This window comes from Bos indicus x Bos taurus, chromosome 11, assembly GCF_003369695.1.
Source record: "Bos indicus x Bos taurus breed Angus x Brahman F1 hybrid chromosome 11, Bos_hybrid_MaternalHap_v2.0, whole genome shotgun sequence".
NCBI lineage: Eukaryota > Metazoa > Chordata > Mammalia > Artiodactyla > Bovidae > Bos > Bos indicus x Bos taurus.
Window position 1 is genome coordinate 41460764 of NC_040086.1, and position 17096 is coordinate 41477859.

Consider the following 17096-nt stretch of genomic DNA (forward strand, 5'->3'; position numbering starts at 1 on the left):
CATTCCTATACACTAATAATGAGAAAACAGAAAGAGAAATTAAGGAAACAATTCCATTCACCATTGCAACGGAAAGAATAAAATACTTAGGAATATATCTACCTAAAGAAACTAAAGACCTATATATAGAAAACTATAAAACACTGGTGAAAGAAATCAAAGAGGACACTAATAGATGGAGATATATACCATGTTCATGGATTGGAAGAATCAATATAGTGAAAATGAGTATACTACCCAAAGCAATTTATAGATTCAACGCAATCCCTATCAAGCTACCAACAGTATTCTTCACAGAGCTAGAACAAATAATTTCACAATTTGTATGGAAAAACAAAAAACCTCAAATAGCCAAAGCGATCTTGAGAAAGAAGAATGGAACTGGAGGAATCAACCTACCTGACTTCAGGCTCTACTACAAAGCCACAGTTATCAAGACAGTATGGTACTGGCACAAAGACAGAAATATAGATCAATGGAACAAAATAGAAAGCCCAGAGATAAATCCACGCACATATGGACACCTTATCTTTGACAAAGGAGGCAAGAATATACAATGGATTAAAGACAATCTCTTTAACAAGTGGTGCTTGGAAAACTGGTCAACCACTTGTAAAAGAATGAAACTAGACCACTTTCTAACACCATACACAAAAATAAACTCAAAATGGATTAAAGATCTAAACGTAAGACCAGAAACTATAAAACTCCTAGAGGAGAACATAGGCAAAACACTCTCTGACATACATCACAGCAGGATCCTCTATGACCCACCTCCCAGAATATTGGAAATAAAAGCAAAAATAAACAAGTGGGACCTAATTAACCTTAAAAGCTTCTGCACATCAAAGGAAACTATTAGCAAGGTGAAAAGACAGCCTTCAGAATGGGAGAAAATAATAGCAAATGAAGCAACTGACAAACAACTAATCTCAAAAATATACAAGCAACTCCTACAGCTCAACTCCAGAAAAATAAATGACCCAATCAAAAAATGGGCCAAAGAACTAAATAGACATTTCTCCAAAGAAGACATACAGATGACTAACAAACACATGAAAAGATGCTCAACATCACTCATTATCAGAGAAATGCAAATCAAAACCACTATGAGATACCATTTCACACCAGTCAGAATGGCTGCGATCCAAAAGTCTACAAGCAATAAATGCTGGAGAGGGTGTGGAGAAAAGGGAACCCTCTTACACTGTTGGTGGGAATGCAAACTAGTACAGCCACTATGGAGAACAGTGTGGAGATTCCTTAAAAAACTGGAAATAGAACTGCCTTATGATCCAGCAACCCCACTGCTGGGCATACACACTGAGGAAACCAGAAGGGAAAGAGACACGTGTACCCCAATGTTCATCGCAGCACTGTTTATAATAGCCAGGACATGGAAGCAACCTAGATGTCCATCAGCAGATGAATGGATAAGAAAGCTGTGGTACATATACACAATGGAGTATTACTCAGCCATTAAAAGAATACATTTGAATCAGTTCTAATGAGGTGGATGAAACTGGAGCCTATTATACAGAGTGAAGTAAGCCAGAAGGAAAAACATAAATACAGTATACTAATGCATATATATGGAATTTAGAAAGATGGTAACAATAACCTGGTGTACGAGATAGCAAAAGAGACACTGATGTATAGAACAGTCTTATGGACTCTGTGGGAGAGGCAGAGGGTGGGAAGATTTGGGAGAGTGACATTGAAACATGTAGAATATCATGTAAGAAACGAGTTGCCAGTCCAGGTTCGATGCGCGATACTGGATGCTTGGGGCTGGTGCACTGGGACGACCCAGAGGGATGGTATGGGGAGGGAGGAGGGAGGAGGGTTCAGGATGGGGAACACATGTATGCCTGTGGTGGATTCATTTTGATATTTGGCAAAACTAATACAATTATGTAAAGTTTAAAAATAAAATAAAATTTAAAAGGAAAAAAAAAAAAAAAAGAAAATGTGTTCCTTTTTAAGAGCTAAGAACTCTTAACTAGAGACATACCAGCAAAAATACTCAAGAGGTAAAATGGTGGCCTCCGGAAATAGCTGGCTTCTTAACAATTCCAGGTATTTCTTTTGCCCTGAGCTTCTGAGAACTAACTGCAGATATAAAGGAGTTGGTGCCTTCTTTTTCCCCTTAGTCTCACTCTTGGGAAAAACCTCTTATTGTTTGGCTCCCTAGAGGGTTTCTAGATCTGAAACAGCAACATCCCTGATTGTTGACTATCTTTTCCTGGGAAGTCCTTGTGCTGGTCCTTTGGACAAGGATGTAACCCTGAGTGTAAACCTCAAAGGTGTAATCCATGCCCTCGGGAAGTTCATGATTCATCAGGGTGTCAACAAGTTCAAGTGGGGCACACTCATGACCACAAACTTGCACTCACATATAAAGTCACTCATTAGTATCTCAAAATGAATCAGAAACACAGAGATGCTGATCACTGAAATGCCCTAAATCAATGGTCCCCCACCTTTTTGGCACCAGGGACTGGTTTCGTAGAAGATAATTTTTCCATGGACCAGGGAGGGGGGATGGTTTCAGGATGATTCAAGCCCATTGCATTTATTGTGTACTTTATTTCAATTATTATTACAGCAGCTCCACCTCAGATCATCAGGCATTAGATTCCAGATGTTAGGGACCCCTGCCCGAAATCATGAGATCTTCAACACTTTTTAGAAATGACCATTGATCTTGGTTCATTGTGAAAAACTTGATTAAATGTTGGCTTTTAATAAGCCATATTTTCTTTTGCCCTCATCTTTGTATAGACTTAAGGAAAAGAGGGGCTTCCCTGGGGGCTCAAACAGTAACAAATCCACCTGCAATGTGGGAGACCTGGGTTTGATCCCTGTGTTGGGAAGATCCTCTGAAGGAGGGCATGGCAACCCCCTCCAGTATTCTTGTTTGGAGAATCCTTATGGACAGAGGAGCATGGCAGGCTACAGTCCATGGGGCCACAAAGAGTCAGACACAACTAAGCAACTAAGCACAGCACAACATGTGAAACAAGGAAATCAAAACCAGCCACACCAAGGAGCGGGTCCTCTCCCTGGGTCACAATAACACCTCTAGAGGTGTGCCCTTGACTTCTGTTAAGAACGACCAGTGAAAAAGGTGAAATCCACAGCTGTAAATTTACACTGCAGCATCTTTTAGCAAGAAAGGGACTGTGTCTAGTTGAATCAGAGTATGCTGGCTGGTGGAGCTCAGATGCAATCATGTGGTTTTTTCGGGGGAAATAAATGCGACAGTGTTTATCTCACACACATGTGTTTGTCAGAAGACCTCAAAGCAGTGGGCAGAGATCAGTGAAGCATGGCCACTTGTCCCAATGGCTGCACCTCTTCTTTTCAGTTGGGGCCCAGAGGAGGTCATCAGTGCTGAAGCAGTTGAGGCTCTGTTCAGCTCCTATGCCACAAGGAAGGACAGGAATCCTGCCAGAAGGAGGACTTGGGTCCTGATTCCTAACCATCTCCGCTGGACTCCAGCCACCAGCACAGCCCAGAGAAGACAGCAAGCTGAAGAAAGCGTCCAGCCTGGGTGCGTGGCCGGTTAAAAACCTATAGGACGGTTCAATCAAAGGCATTGCCTCACTCTGTCCTGTGCAGCTATTGTACCTTGGAACACATGCTGCTAGGAGACAAAGAGGACACGCATTTATTTTCAAGCATAGGACTTTGGAACCACTTGGGAAGAATATTCTTGATTGAGAACCAAAACATTCCATGATGCTTAACAAACCTGCAAATTGAAAAATCAGCATCGGCCTGTGCAGCCGGGAGAAAGGAGAAGGACCTATACCCTGAAAAAAAAAATTTTTTTTTCAAAATACCCCTTAAATGATATTTGTGTGCATTTGCAAAATTACCGCTTTCTGAGTCGAAGTCTCAAGCTGTTTGCGTCTGAGAACATATGTTGTGCCGGTAGACAGCCTCCCAGCCTGCCGACGCCCGTGACATCCCCCGCCGCATCGCATAATGCCAGTCCCGCGAAGAAGGCGCCGCCGCTCAGTCAATGCCCCTGTAATAATATTTTAAAATAAATGATATGCATCATTAAATCACCGAGGATGACTAACTCAATTTTAGAAAACCCACAACTCCAGCAATCATAGTTACAGCTCTGATTTGAATATTTCCACTTTCACCTGAGCAGCCAGTGGGAGCCAGTCAAGCAGATTCGCATCCGGGCTGCAGTCTCTGAGGAGCAGAAAGGAACCCGTGATTATGTAGTTACAGTAACGTAGGCTTGATGCCTCCCGGTCCGCCTGGGCATTTTTAGACTTCTCCTTCCTCCCTTCTTGCCTTCTTATTTACATATCACAGGCATCCTCTTTGTAAAGTTATTTTTAATAATTTATTAGATTGATCTTTTTAAAATTCTACCCTGGCTAAATGTCATAAGGAGAAGGGGTGGGGGGAGAAAAAAAGTCTTCTAAACTTATTTAAAGGTTTCTTCTGGAGTAGGCCAGTTACCTGCTTCACTGCTGATATTCTAAAAATACCTCCATGTCCGTACTATTATCCATTCTTCACGTCCAATTGCTCTGTTATGGTAATAGTCAGAAGCACACCATGCAGTAATTACTTACAGCTGACTGAAGAAAAGAATATTCAACTCCCCCACTGTTCCAGGAGAAGGTCTTTATGCTCTATTAACTCATTCCTGTTTATTAATACTCTACTGGTAATTCAGACTGCTGCCTCTTAGGTTTGTAATAGGAGGACTATTAAACAGCAATTACTGACCATATGGGTTGGCGAATATTTGTTGTTTTTTTTGGTGGTGGGCTCTTCTTCCCCCACCTCCTTCCCACTTGTTTTTTTTTTAAGAAGCCATATTACAACACAGTAAAAGTAACATCACATCTGCATGAGATTAACAAGTCTGGCAGTATTTCTGCCTTAGAAAAAGTGAATTTATTCCCATATTATCATGGCTGATTTAGGAAAAAGAGATCATGGGAGACCTAGGGAAATGTGGGAGTTTGTTCACATGTGGGAAGACCCCTACTCTGGAAGAGATCCTGGCACTTGTCTTCTCTAAGTCACCTGGCAGGCTGCTTCTTACTGCCTTTGAGAGGGCACTCACCCACCCTCAGGCATCCTCCACTTTGGAAAAATAAGCATATTTTCTGAGGAACCCAAAGCTAATACCTTTTCCCCTTGTATGTTCCCCCAAGCATTTGGAAGTGGTCACTTTAAAATTTAACATTTGGTTGATTCATCTCCCAAAAGCAGATATGTGAACCCTGGGAGTTGGCGAAAGGCTCCTCCTGGGAGAGGGATGGCATGAGTAATGGGTTCAAGTGAGGCAGGCAGGTGGTAAACGATGATTATGGTGATAATAACGTGTGCCTCTCTCCCAGGTAGTGAGCACTAAACACACGGCAAGCATGAAACACATAGAAATGGAGATGTGTCTTCGAGATAAATAGGAGATCAGGAGCCAGTTTCCACTGGAAGATGCTGGGTTGTGATCCAGAGCGTGTAAGTCATTTGATCAGGAGCCTCCACCAAGGCGGAGGCTGGGTGTCTGGGTACCCTGACATAGCGGCTCTCCCTCCAGAACAGCTGGTCCTCTCTCTGCCATTGGGACTTGTCTTCTACCTTCTACGCTTTCCCATAAAGGGTGTTCCTCTGGGTTTGCATCCTTCTGGCCCTTAAACAAACAGGACAAACCTCTGAGAACTCGAGCTGGCCCCAGTCTCACCCTTTCCAAACTATTAACACTAAGTAGGTCTGGCGTTTACCTGTGATAGGGGTTCGCAGCTAATCTAACACCGTCCTTTGTTACCTGCTGATGTTGTGTGTGGAAGTCTCTTCTCTCAGACACACTAAATCCTTGAAGACAAGGACTGCATCTTTTAAACTTTTTTCTCCCTGCACCTAGTTTGGAAATGGACAGTCAATTGATACTAACTAGAGACTGGAGAAGACAATGGCACCCCACTCCAGTACTCTTGCCTGGAAAATCCCATGGGCGGAGGAGCCTGGTGGGCTGCAGTCCATGGGGTCTCGAAGAGTCGGACACGACTGAGCGAATTCACTTCCACTTTTCACTTTCCTGCATTGGAGAAGGAAATGGCAACCCACTCCAGTGTTCCTGCCTGGAGAATCCCAGGGACGGGGGAGCCTGGTGGGTGCTGTCTATGGGGTCGCACAGAGTCGGACACGACTGAAGCAACTTAGCAGCAGCAGCGGCGGCAGAGACTGGAAGAATTTAATGGAACTATGTAAGGGAAAAAGGACATCAGACCCTAAGTTTTCTTTCTCTAGGGAGATGTATAAAGCTACAGCTTCTGGGGTAAGTTTAGAAAGAAAAAACAGTAACAAAAATACACAACAAAATGTCAAATCTCTGCCTCAAAGAGTAACAGTACTAAGTTAATGGAGAGAATATAATTGAATTGAATTACACCTGTTAAGATCCAAGATGTTTTTCACAGTATGTCTAAGCAATAGAGAAAAGGGATTTATTTCCTTTACAACCTTTGGATGAATTAGAATCCTCAGTAATGTATGGCCTAGAGAGCCCTCAAGGGGAAGAGGGCTTCTCTCACTTCCTGTGGTGGGCAACTTCAATAATACAGACTGTCCCCTGGCAGGCTCAGACCTACCTGGTGTGATTGGAAAGGCTCTGTGAGGCCTAGCCTACCTCCGGATGCCTCATAGATTGGAGAAAATGCAATGCAATTTTGTTTTTATTACTACTGTTTTTAAAGTAGGATTGTGTTTTGATTAAGCATATGCAGAATACTGCTGCTGCTATGTCGCTTCAGTCATGTCCATCTGTGTGACCCCATAGATGGCAGCCCACCAGGCTCCCTGGTCCCTGGCATTCTCCAGGCAAGAACACTGGAGTGGGTTGCCATTTCCTTCTCCAATGCATGAAAGTGAAAAGTGAAAGTGAAGTCACTTCAGTTGTGTCCGACTCTGTGCAAGCCCGTAGACGGCAGCCCACCAGGCTCTTCCATCCATGGGATTTTCCAGACAAGAGTACTGAAGTGGGGTGCCATCGCTTTCTCCAATGCAGGATACTAAGGTAGATGAAAATAGAACAACTCTGATTGAAGTCAGGTTGGGGAGATGTGGATGTCTAATCTGATAATTCAGCTGATAAAGCCATGGCGGTCCCTCTGAGAGATTCCAGTGTTCCTGGGAACACTATCTGAAAAGCATTTTTCTATTCCAACCCACTTTTGATACAAATGTATAGACTGAATACGTAATCTCAAATCCACATGGTTAGCTGACAGCAGACTAAGCTATGGAATCTAATCTTTTGGTTCCTTAGTCAAGATTTTGTTTGTTTTGCTTTTTCAATATCGCCTACCTGTGTTAACGGAGTAAGTCCTTGCCACAGCAAGCCATTGATAATAGGTACCTACGTGACTTTGGAATACTTGGCCATCATGCCTCCTTTTAACACAAAACTGAGACAAGTTTAAAGTCCGATCAAGGACTTGACGAAGGAGGGATGGCCACTTGAGGATCTTAAATGACCACGTGGATGTGAGGTGGAGGTAGTTGATTTCAACTTGGCCATTCCTGCACCTCCATGGTTGAAGTCTCGGCAGTGGCTTCAGCTCAGCCTGGCTGTCCCATGTGCGCCTGCTTTTGGACCACGTGTTTACGTTAATTTCAGTCCAGCCCATGTTGAGAGGAGCTGCCACAGGGACTTGCTCAGGGTGCTGGGAATTATGCTGCTCCTACTCACAACATGGTGCAGATTATGATATGGTCTTTTATAGCATTTAAAAAATTGGAGGGTGACAATATTGCAGATTGTCCTTTCATTCTTTCACTAACAGAGGCAGCAGGATGTAGAAGAGAATATGGTATGGGCACTCAAGGGATTCGTATTCTTGACCAGATCTTTTCAACAATTAGCTGTGTGTTTGGGGGACATATTATTTAGCCTCTCTGCACCCCCATGCCCTCATCTGTGAAATAATGCCCTCTGGCTCAGATTTGTTTTTGAAATGCATTTTTCTTTACTGGGCCATTAAAAATTAATCTAATGCTCTCTATCTGATAACTCTGAGTTAAATTATATTAAAAACAATACAAATGATTATAAGCAGTCAGTTTTATGAATAAAATGCTTCTATATGCCAAGAGTTTTAAATTAGGCTCCATGACAAAAACATTTATGTCTGATATCAATGAAAACTTGAGATAAGTCAGTAAGGATGGTATTAAGCCTTGTAAATATCATCCAACTGTGACTTGGAACTGTGGAACTGTCCCCATGAGTGAGAACATCTGGGCAGTCTGCTGGCTTAATTTCAGGCATTCCTTTATTCAATACATACTTGCTTTGTTCCTTCCATATCTCATTACTCAATTAATAAACATATATTTAGCTAATACCATTGATTCATTCAATAAAGGGCATTCAGTGCATCTTGAAGGTGGAACCTGCTACATCTATAACAAAGTTATTGTTAATAATAATAGTATCAATAGAAAGATACATTCCTGATGTTGAAGATCTACTACTCTTATTCAGGAGCTAGAATGTATATGGTAAAGAGATGGGTGACTTCATATGACAGTACATGGATAGGGTTCAAGAGAAGGACACAGGCTATAAGGAACGGAAGTGAGAGGGTATGGTTAGTTGTGCTAGAGTGAACAGAAAGTGTTGAGGAATGTCTTCCATTGTTCCTTGACACACAATAATATTAGCACAGATGAAGAGGAGGATAAGCCACTTTAAGTAGAACAGTGTGTGCAAAAGCATCGAATTAGATAAGATTAAGAGGTATATGAATTTTCTAAAGATCCAGATCCATCTAGACAGCAGGGTGTCTATGAGAGTGGGGCCAGGGATGGTATAGCATCTTCCATTCTAGAAAAGTACTGACAGTCAGGAGATGAGGTTTCCCTGATGGTCGAATGACTCCAAATGTAGGGGCCTCAGAGGTTATCCTTGGTCGGGAAACTAGTTCTGCAGGCTGCAACTAAGAGTTTACATGCTGCAACTAGTTCTCACATGCTGTGGCAAAAATGGAAGATTCCATGTGCCACAACTAAGACTGCACAGCCAAATAAATGAGTAAATATTAAAAAAAAAAAAAGTCAGGGGAAGAATCTTAGCCTGAATCTTAGCCTGTTTTCCTTTTTCTTTATAAGCTGTTTTGCTCGGTGGAAATGTTTTTATTAGTAAAATCACAGTGGAGTCTAAGAGAAAAGGAATTTTAAAAAAAAGACTTCACAAAAGCCACTTGGGGAGCAGGTGAGAATGAGAGGCAATAAGACATCAGGGAACACGATGGAGACATGGCGGCAATGGAGTTTGGAAGGCGGAGAGAAGACTGAGCCTCCATTTCAGGGTTCAGTTTCTCTTGCTCTGGATACTGTGGGCTGGAAGGCAGTGTGGGGTGCCCAGGAGATGCCTGGAGGGGGATGCTTGAGAAAGAGAGCAGAATAAAAGGAAGAGACCCGGAGAAGATAAAATGAAGACAGAAAATCAGACAAGAGTGAAGGATGAGAGGAACAAAGAGCACGTGGTCAATGAAGTAGAAGACAAAGGAAATTAATCAAAATTATGATGTGGCGGGTTTGGAGTTCAACTCACAAATTCAGGTGTATAAGAATATGTAACTATTTTATGCAAATTATTCTCCTTTCATTTCATGCTAGCAATCTGCAGGAGGCAGAAATGTAATCTCTCACTGTAGCTTCCTCCCATCAAATCCTTAAGATTGTCCCTCATTTCTGGGGCCTTCAATAGTACCCAGGTGATGGAGGTGGTGGGGGTGGGGGGCAGGGCATCTGCCCTTGGTTGGGCATCCATCCACTGGGCCTGTGTTAATCCTGCTATAGTCACCAATCCATACAGATCCACTGAGGCACAGGCATTCAGGGCCTCCCAGGACCTCTTCTGGGTCCCTCTCCTTCCATGGAAAATCACGGTGTTTGTGTGACAGTGGGGGTGAGGAAGTTCAATAGATTTGCTGTCTCCCTGGACAGGTCTTCTCTGCTCTGAGAAAGTTATGGCAGGAGTTCTGTCTCCCTGCCCTTCCTGTACCCCAGAGACCCAAACCCAGAGTAGGACCAACTTGTTACTTGGTTTTCTCTTCTGCTCCAACTTTCCTCCTTCCCCCAAATGCAAGGAATTGAAGATTGCCCTCTTATCACATCTTTCCCTCTTACCTTCCCATCTCTGATGAGGCTGAATCATTTTATATTTAGAAAAAGCGATACAGAGAGGTTATGACAGTTACTCAAGGTCACACTGCTTGTCAACGGCACAATGGGTAAAAATAAAAATATAATAGCTTGGGGAGTTCCCTGACAGGCCAGTGGTTAAGACTTGGGCTTTCACTGTCATGAACCTAGGTTCGATCCCTGGTCAGGGAACAAGATCCCACAAGCTGCACGGTGACTATCTTTCGTCCCTTCCTTCTTTTCTTCCTTCTTCCCTCTTCCCCTCTCCTCCCTCCCTTCCTTCTTTCTTTTCGTCTCTCTTCTCCTCTCTCTCTTTCTTTCTTCTCTCCTCCCTCTCTCCAAAAGGACTTCTTATGTGCCAGGCAGTATACAAGTACCGGGTGTACCATACTGAACAAATTATACTTAAATGAACACATTAAAGGAATAAAACCTATTGCTTTCATGAATTGCCGGTTTAGTTGGAGAGGTGGACATCAAACATCACATATAGAGACTCACAGTTAAATTGTGGTCAGTAAAATAAGTTCTCTGAGAAAGTAGTAAGAAGGACCTAATTTAGATTAGGCAATCCAGGAAGATCTTTCTGTGAAGAGACATCTGAGCTGAGAACTCACACAGGGCTGAGTGTGTTTCAGGTATAGGGAATGGCTTATGCAAAGACTTGGCATGTTCAACGAGTTCAAAAACACACCTGTGAGTGAACTATCTGAAAGGGGGAAATGAAACATAAGGCTGTTGGAGAACGAGAGAGGACCAAAGTCTACAGGGATTTATTGCAAAGTTAAGAAATTTGGATTTTATTAGGTTTAATTGAAAACAAAATTTAAGCAGTGAGTGACATAATCTGATTAACATCTGAAAAATATTATTCTGGCTCCTTGTGAAAAATGGATTGAAGTGAGGAAGCATGGAAAAGAAGAGACCAGTTGGGAGCTGGGGACTCTTTAAGTACTCTTGAGGAGAGTGACGTAGGTTTGGAACAGGAGCCTAAAAGTGGGGTGGAAAGAAATGGAAGAATCAAGTCATACTTTAGAAGAGTTGGCAGATTACTGGATTTGAGATATTAGCAGGGACACTGTTCCCAAATTTCAGGCAAGAATCATTCATTATTCTCTCTACTCTAGAAACCTTATTGAATCCCATTAAGATACAACTTCAGTTGTTATAGTAGAAAACTATGTGAAATGACATTTTCTAGAATAGCAGATGTCAGTGCTCTAAGAATATATGGCTTTAAGATGACTATACATTTTTAAGGCATATAAATTAGATAAGTGGATAAATCAGGAATCTGGTATAAGAAGTGTGTTTACAACCCCTAAGCCTATCCTTGGATACCAATTAATAATACGTTTTTACTGAACAATTCCCAAAATTGATATTAATATTGATCATCAGACACTTGTAAATTTTCAACCATTCTCTTGCCTGTATTTGATCCCAGTGATAAATAAGGTGGATTTCTTCCCACGTCGTAGAAATAAATAGGGCCCTAGTAACTGATGACATCCGCTATAGGTCAAATGACAATTCAGAGCTAGAGAAATGACTGGATCCTTCATCTCTGTAGCAATCACTGATACCTAGGCAGAGAGAAGACCTGCCTAACAATCCTTTTCATGTGTTGATTCATTCCAGTCTAGGTTGTTTTCACTGAGAATTTAGAAAGGCAATCTGTAAACTGGGCCATCGGCCTTGGTGAGAATTTCTCAAAGGCAATAAGGCCCACAATGGGAGCCCGTAGAGCAAGGATGAAAGTAGCTATCAGTCTTTTACAGTAAGTGCTGTCAGCCTAACATCCACCCTCTTATTAGGTCTTCCAGTTTCGGGCAGTTTGACACCCTAACAGAAGTTAGTTTAATCACCTCAGTAAATGACTTCATGTAGGTTGTTGTTAGGCGTTCCCAGGTGGTGCTAGTGGTAAAAAACCCTGTCTGCCAATCCAGGAGATGCAGCAGATGTGGGCTCAATCCCTGGATCAGGAAGATCTCCTGGAGGAGGGCATGGCAACCCACTCCAGTCTTCTTGCCCGGAGCATACCATGGACAGAGGACTCTGGTGGTCTATAGTCCATAGGGTCACAAAGTGTTAGACATGACTGAAGTGACTTAGCATGCACAGGTTATTGTCATTACCTGCGGCCCCTATTGGCATTGATAATGTTCCACAGGGGTTTAGCATTTAGAGAACAGGCTATATAAAAATGGAGAAGGAAAACACAGCAGTGAGTGTATCACATCCAAAGCCAATGTGATCACTGCTGCTTCTACTTAAATACAAATATTACTGTCTTTTGCATGTGTCGGGCAATGCTCTAAGTCCCCTTTATGTATAAGTTATTTAAATATTATAACAATGGAGCTATTCCTATTTTATAGGAAGTGAAACTAAAGCACAGAAGGGTTGAGTAACTTGCTCATAGGAACATGGTACTCATAGGCAATCCAAAGCACATTATTATGACTCTTCATCATAACGACTACCCTGAATCTGTCTGTAATGGAAGGCAAAAGGGAACCTACATGAAAAACCTACATAGCAAATAGGCCATACATGGTTAATTAGCTTACCTGTAGGGCATTGTTCTAAGGGTTGAAAAATTGATGGTTTCAGAATAATACCATTATAGAAATAGTTTATGAATAAATTGTTGAACAAATAGTGATATGATGCCATGCTCATTGTAATATACATTATGTTTTAGTTCTGTAGGACTTTATTGCCAAATGATATGTACTCTTTATTCCTTTTTTTTTCAAGAAAACTAGTTGTACTCATGAACTACTAGGCATACAAGGCACTTTAGTCAGTGTATTTTGATTTGAATAAAATTATGTTGAAGGACTGGGATCCTAGGTTTAAAACTGACTTGGATTTTTTTTTAAGGGGACCAGAAGTAATTCCTGTAATCTATTTTATTCCTGAATCTCTGTGTCTTATGCTGACAAATTTTGGTTAGGAATTGTACAAAATTCATTCTGAAAATATAAATGTTCTATTTTGCCAAAGGTATTACCTTATAACTATGTCTAAATGTCATTTGTCTTCTAGGAAACACAATGAAGAGAAGAGCCCAAGGATTTGAGAGGAGGTTTAGAGCATGGAGATGGAGGAATATCTCTCTTAGGAGAATTGAAGGTGCTTCCTTCTGCCTGGCTCACCTGAGTGTACAGTGTCCAGCGAAAGGGATGAAGGGATGGTGTTTGTCATGTGTACACACGCACTGGCATCCTCGCTTTTTGAACATCTACAGATTCTGTTGTAGACATTTTTTCAGCTTTCTCTTCACCGTAGACACAGCTTGGTGTACTTTGGCAGACCTTTTACCTATTACTTCACCCTCAAAGATGCTAAGGCCAAGGCTGGCAATGGTATAAATGGAATGAATGAAAGCAAATGGGTGCAATGAGAAGCATTTACTTAACCTCAGGAAGAGAGACAAATAGATCTTTCCTAAATTGGTGGATAAGTATAGAGGTATTCAATGGATCCTTATGTGATTGTTCCTTCCTAGATTTAGTGAAATATTCCAGTTTGAGAGAAATTCCTTCCCTTGTCAATAAAATATAAAAAGAGGAAAATGTTAAAATATTTGCAGCCCTGTCTTTAGAATTTCATGCTAATTTTGCCTCTCTCTCATTTTTTTTTATGCAAAGCATTCTTGTATGTTTTTTTCATTGTATTTTTCATGAAGAAAGTATAGTGATTATCTAAGATAACCAGACAAGATCAAGGGGCACCTTTCTTTGTGAAGTGCTTCCAGACTTGTTTAGACGCAATGCTCTTGAAGGCAATAGGCATGCCTGTTTTGTCTTTATTGGTGTCGGTGTACATATTAGGCCTACAGTAATTTATCTGACTATATCAATTAATGAGCAAACAAGAATGGATGACAAAAGCAGATGTTTTTTAAGGCTCTCAAAAATGATTTAGAGAACATTTTGGAATTCAAGTTAAAAAAAATTCACTCAAATGAGATTTGGGGGGATTTCATGTGATTAACTCTTTACATTATCTTGTAGTAATTATACAGAAATCTCTATTTATGTAAACACAGTGAATGCATCATAACACTAGAATAAGTATACAAATACTGCATGTCAAATTAGGTTATAATCACTTTCAAGGGACGTGATTTCCTAGTTAAACAGATTCGTTTACATCTTGTGAAATAAAAAATAAGTGAAAATAACTATATAAAATCAGGCTTACAGCTGGACAGATCTTCTTGGCAATGGTCCAGGCACTGAGTGGGGAAAGCCCCTCCAGCTGAGAAATGCTCAGGATGCCCAGGGTGGCTTTACAGGCTCGGCCTGGAGAGGGGTCTTGGGCTGCTGTCCTGCCTATAGCCTGTCTCTAGGTACCTGTGCAGAAGATGAGCTGCCTTAACATTTAAGATAAGATTCTTGCTGTGAGGGGTTTGGGATGGAATGGAAACTTGCTCAGTAGAGGAGAAAACAAAGGCAGTTCAATAATACATTCTTAGGTAAACAGCATAATAGAATAAGTTGGGGATCCTCTAAACAAAAACCAAATAGGTGAAGCTAGCACTGGAATCATAGGAGTTTAGAGTCAAAGTTTGTGTATCACAGATCATATGGTCCAATCTTTGTAATACAGATGGGGTAACTGGCCAAACAAAAGGCAAGGAGCAGTACCAAGACCGAGACCCAGAATGTTTCCCCCAAATCAGGTCCTTATTTATGACATAATTCAAGTTCATCTTTTCAAGGGAGATCATTTTTTAAAAACTAATCATTTTGATACACATCTTTAAAAAATACATTTTGCATTGCCCTAACATAGCCAATATTTCCTGCAATGTTTGTTTATGTTGATGGCAGAGGGCATAATTGTAAACCTGTTATTACATGGCATCATCCAAATTGGGAAAGGGGTATGCCAAGGCTGTATATTGTCACCCTGCTTATTTAACTTATATGCAGAGTACATCATGAAAAATGGTGGGCTGGATGAAGCACAAGCTGGAATCAAGATTGCCAGGAGAAATATCAATAACCTCAGATATGCAGATGACACCACCCTTATGGCAGAAAGCGAAGAAGAACTAAAGAACCTCTTGATGAAAGTGAAAGAGGAGAGTGAAAAAGTTGGCTTAAAGCTCAGCATTCAGAAAACTAAGATCATGGCATCCAGTCCCATCACTTCATGGCAAATAGATGGGGAAACAGTGGAAAGAGTGGCTGACTTTTTTTTTGGCGGCGGGGTGCACGGGGTGGCTCCAAAATCACTGCAGATGGTGACTGCAGCCATGAAATTAAAAGATGCTTACTCCTTGGGAGAAAAGTTATGACCAACCTAGATAGCATATTCAAAAGCAGAGACATTACTTTGCCAACAAAGGTCCATCTAGTCAAAGCTATGGTTTTTCTAGTAGTCATATATGGATGTGAGAGTTGGACCATAAAGAAAGCCAAGTGCCAAAGAACTGATGCTTTTGAACTGTGATTTTGGACAAGATTCTCGAGAGTCCCTTGGACTGCAAAGAGATACAACCAGTCAATCCGAAAGGAAATCAGTCCTGAATAGTCGTTGGAAGGACTGATGCTGAAGCTGAAACTCCAATACTTTGGCCAGCTGAGGCAAAGAACTGACTCATTGGAAAAGACCCTGATGCTGGGAAAGACTGAAGGCAGGAGGAGAAGGGGACAACAGAGGATGAGATGGTATGGTGGCATCACCGACTTGATGTCCATGATTTTGAGCAGGCTCCAGGAGTTGGTGCTGGACAGGGAAGCCTGGCATGCTTCAGTCCATGGGGTCACAGAGAGTCGTACATGATTGAGCGACTGAACTGAACTGAACTGACCATAATATGGTGTCATTCTCTATGGCTAATTATGCAGAGAACTTTGCCTTTTGCTAAGCTTTAGTAGGGCTTCCCTGGTTGCTCAGATGGTAAGCAGGCTGTGTTTGTTTATCTTGCCCCTCTGTCCACACCATATTTGTCTACTACTTTTTCTTGTTGATTATAAGAATTCACTAAAACTGTAAGGGTTCTTCTTGGATGTAGCTCCATGCTTCTGCTATTAAGTTTTTTGTTTGTGTGGTCTGGATATATATATATATATATATATATATATATATATATATACTCATTTTTTGTTTAGAATACATGTTGAGCATTTACTCTGTGCTGTGACATGCATACATTGGTTTCTGCCTACGTTCCATGGTTGAATTATCCTGAGTAGGGCTTGGAAAACTATGGCTTGAGAACCAGATCTAGCCTACTGCCTGTTTTTGTCAATAAAGTTGTATTGGAACACAATCACGCTCATTTATTTGCATATTGTCAATGGTTGTTTCTGTACCACAACAGCGGAGCTGAGTGGTTTAATAAAGAAGATATGGCTCATAAAAACTAAAATATTTACCATTTGTCTCTTAACACAAATGTTGCCAACCCATGATCTTGAGTGAACCCTCGTTTTTCTAGCTAGCTTGGTAAGAGAGCCAAATAAAATACATGACACTACATTGTAACTGGACTTTGCTGATGGTCCAGTGGCTAAGACTATGGGCTCCCAATACAGAGGACCCAGGTTCAATCCCTGGTCAGGGAACTATATCCTGCATGCTGCAACTAAAGATACCATGTGCCACAACACATGCCACAACTAAAGATAAGGACCTAACAAAAGCAGGAGAGATTAGGAAGAGGTGTCAAGAACACACAGAAGAGCTATATAAGAAAAGTCATAATGACTCAGATAACCACGATGGTGTATTTACTCACCTAGAGCTAGACATCCTTGAGTGTGAAGTCAAGTGTGTCTTAGGGATCATTATTATGAACAAAGCTAATGGAGGTGATGAAATTCCAACTAAGCCATTTAAAAATCCTAAAAGATGATGTTAAAGTATTGCACTCAATA

At 41.3% G+C, this 17096-nt stretch overlaps 1 long non-coding RNA gene across 1 annotated transcript in view; it reads left to right on the plus strand.

Moving 5' to 3' along the window:
* LOC113901227 overlaps positions 1–13794 on the plus strand; it is a 688350-nt gene extending 674556 nt beyond the window's left edge. Inside the window, exon 8 of the long non-coding RNA XR_003513361.1 lies at positions 13249–13794. This is a non-coding gene — a long non-coding RNA (uncharacterized LOC113901227). The remainder of the gene's footprint in view (positions 1–13248) is intronic.
* The last annotated feature ends 3302 nt before the right edge of the window (positions 13795–17096 follow it).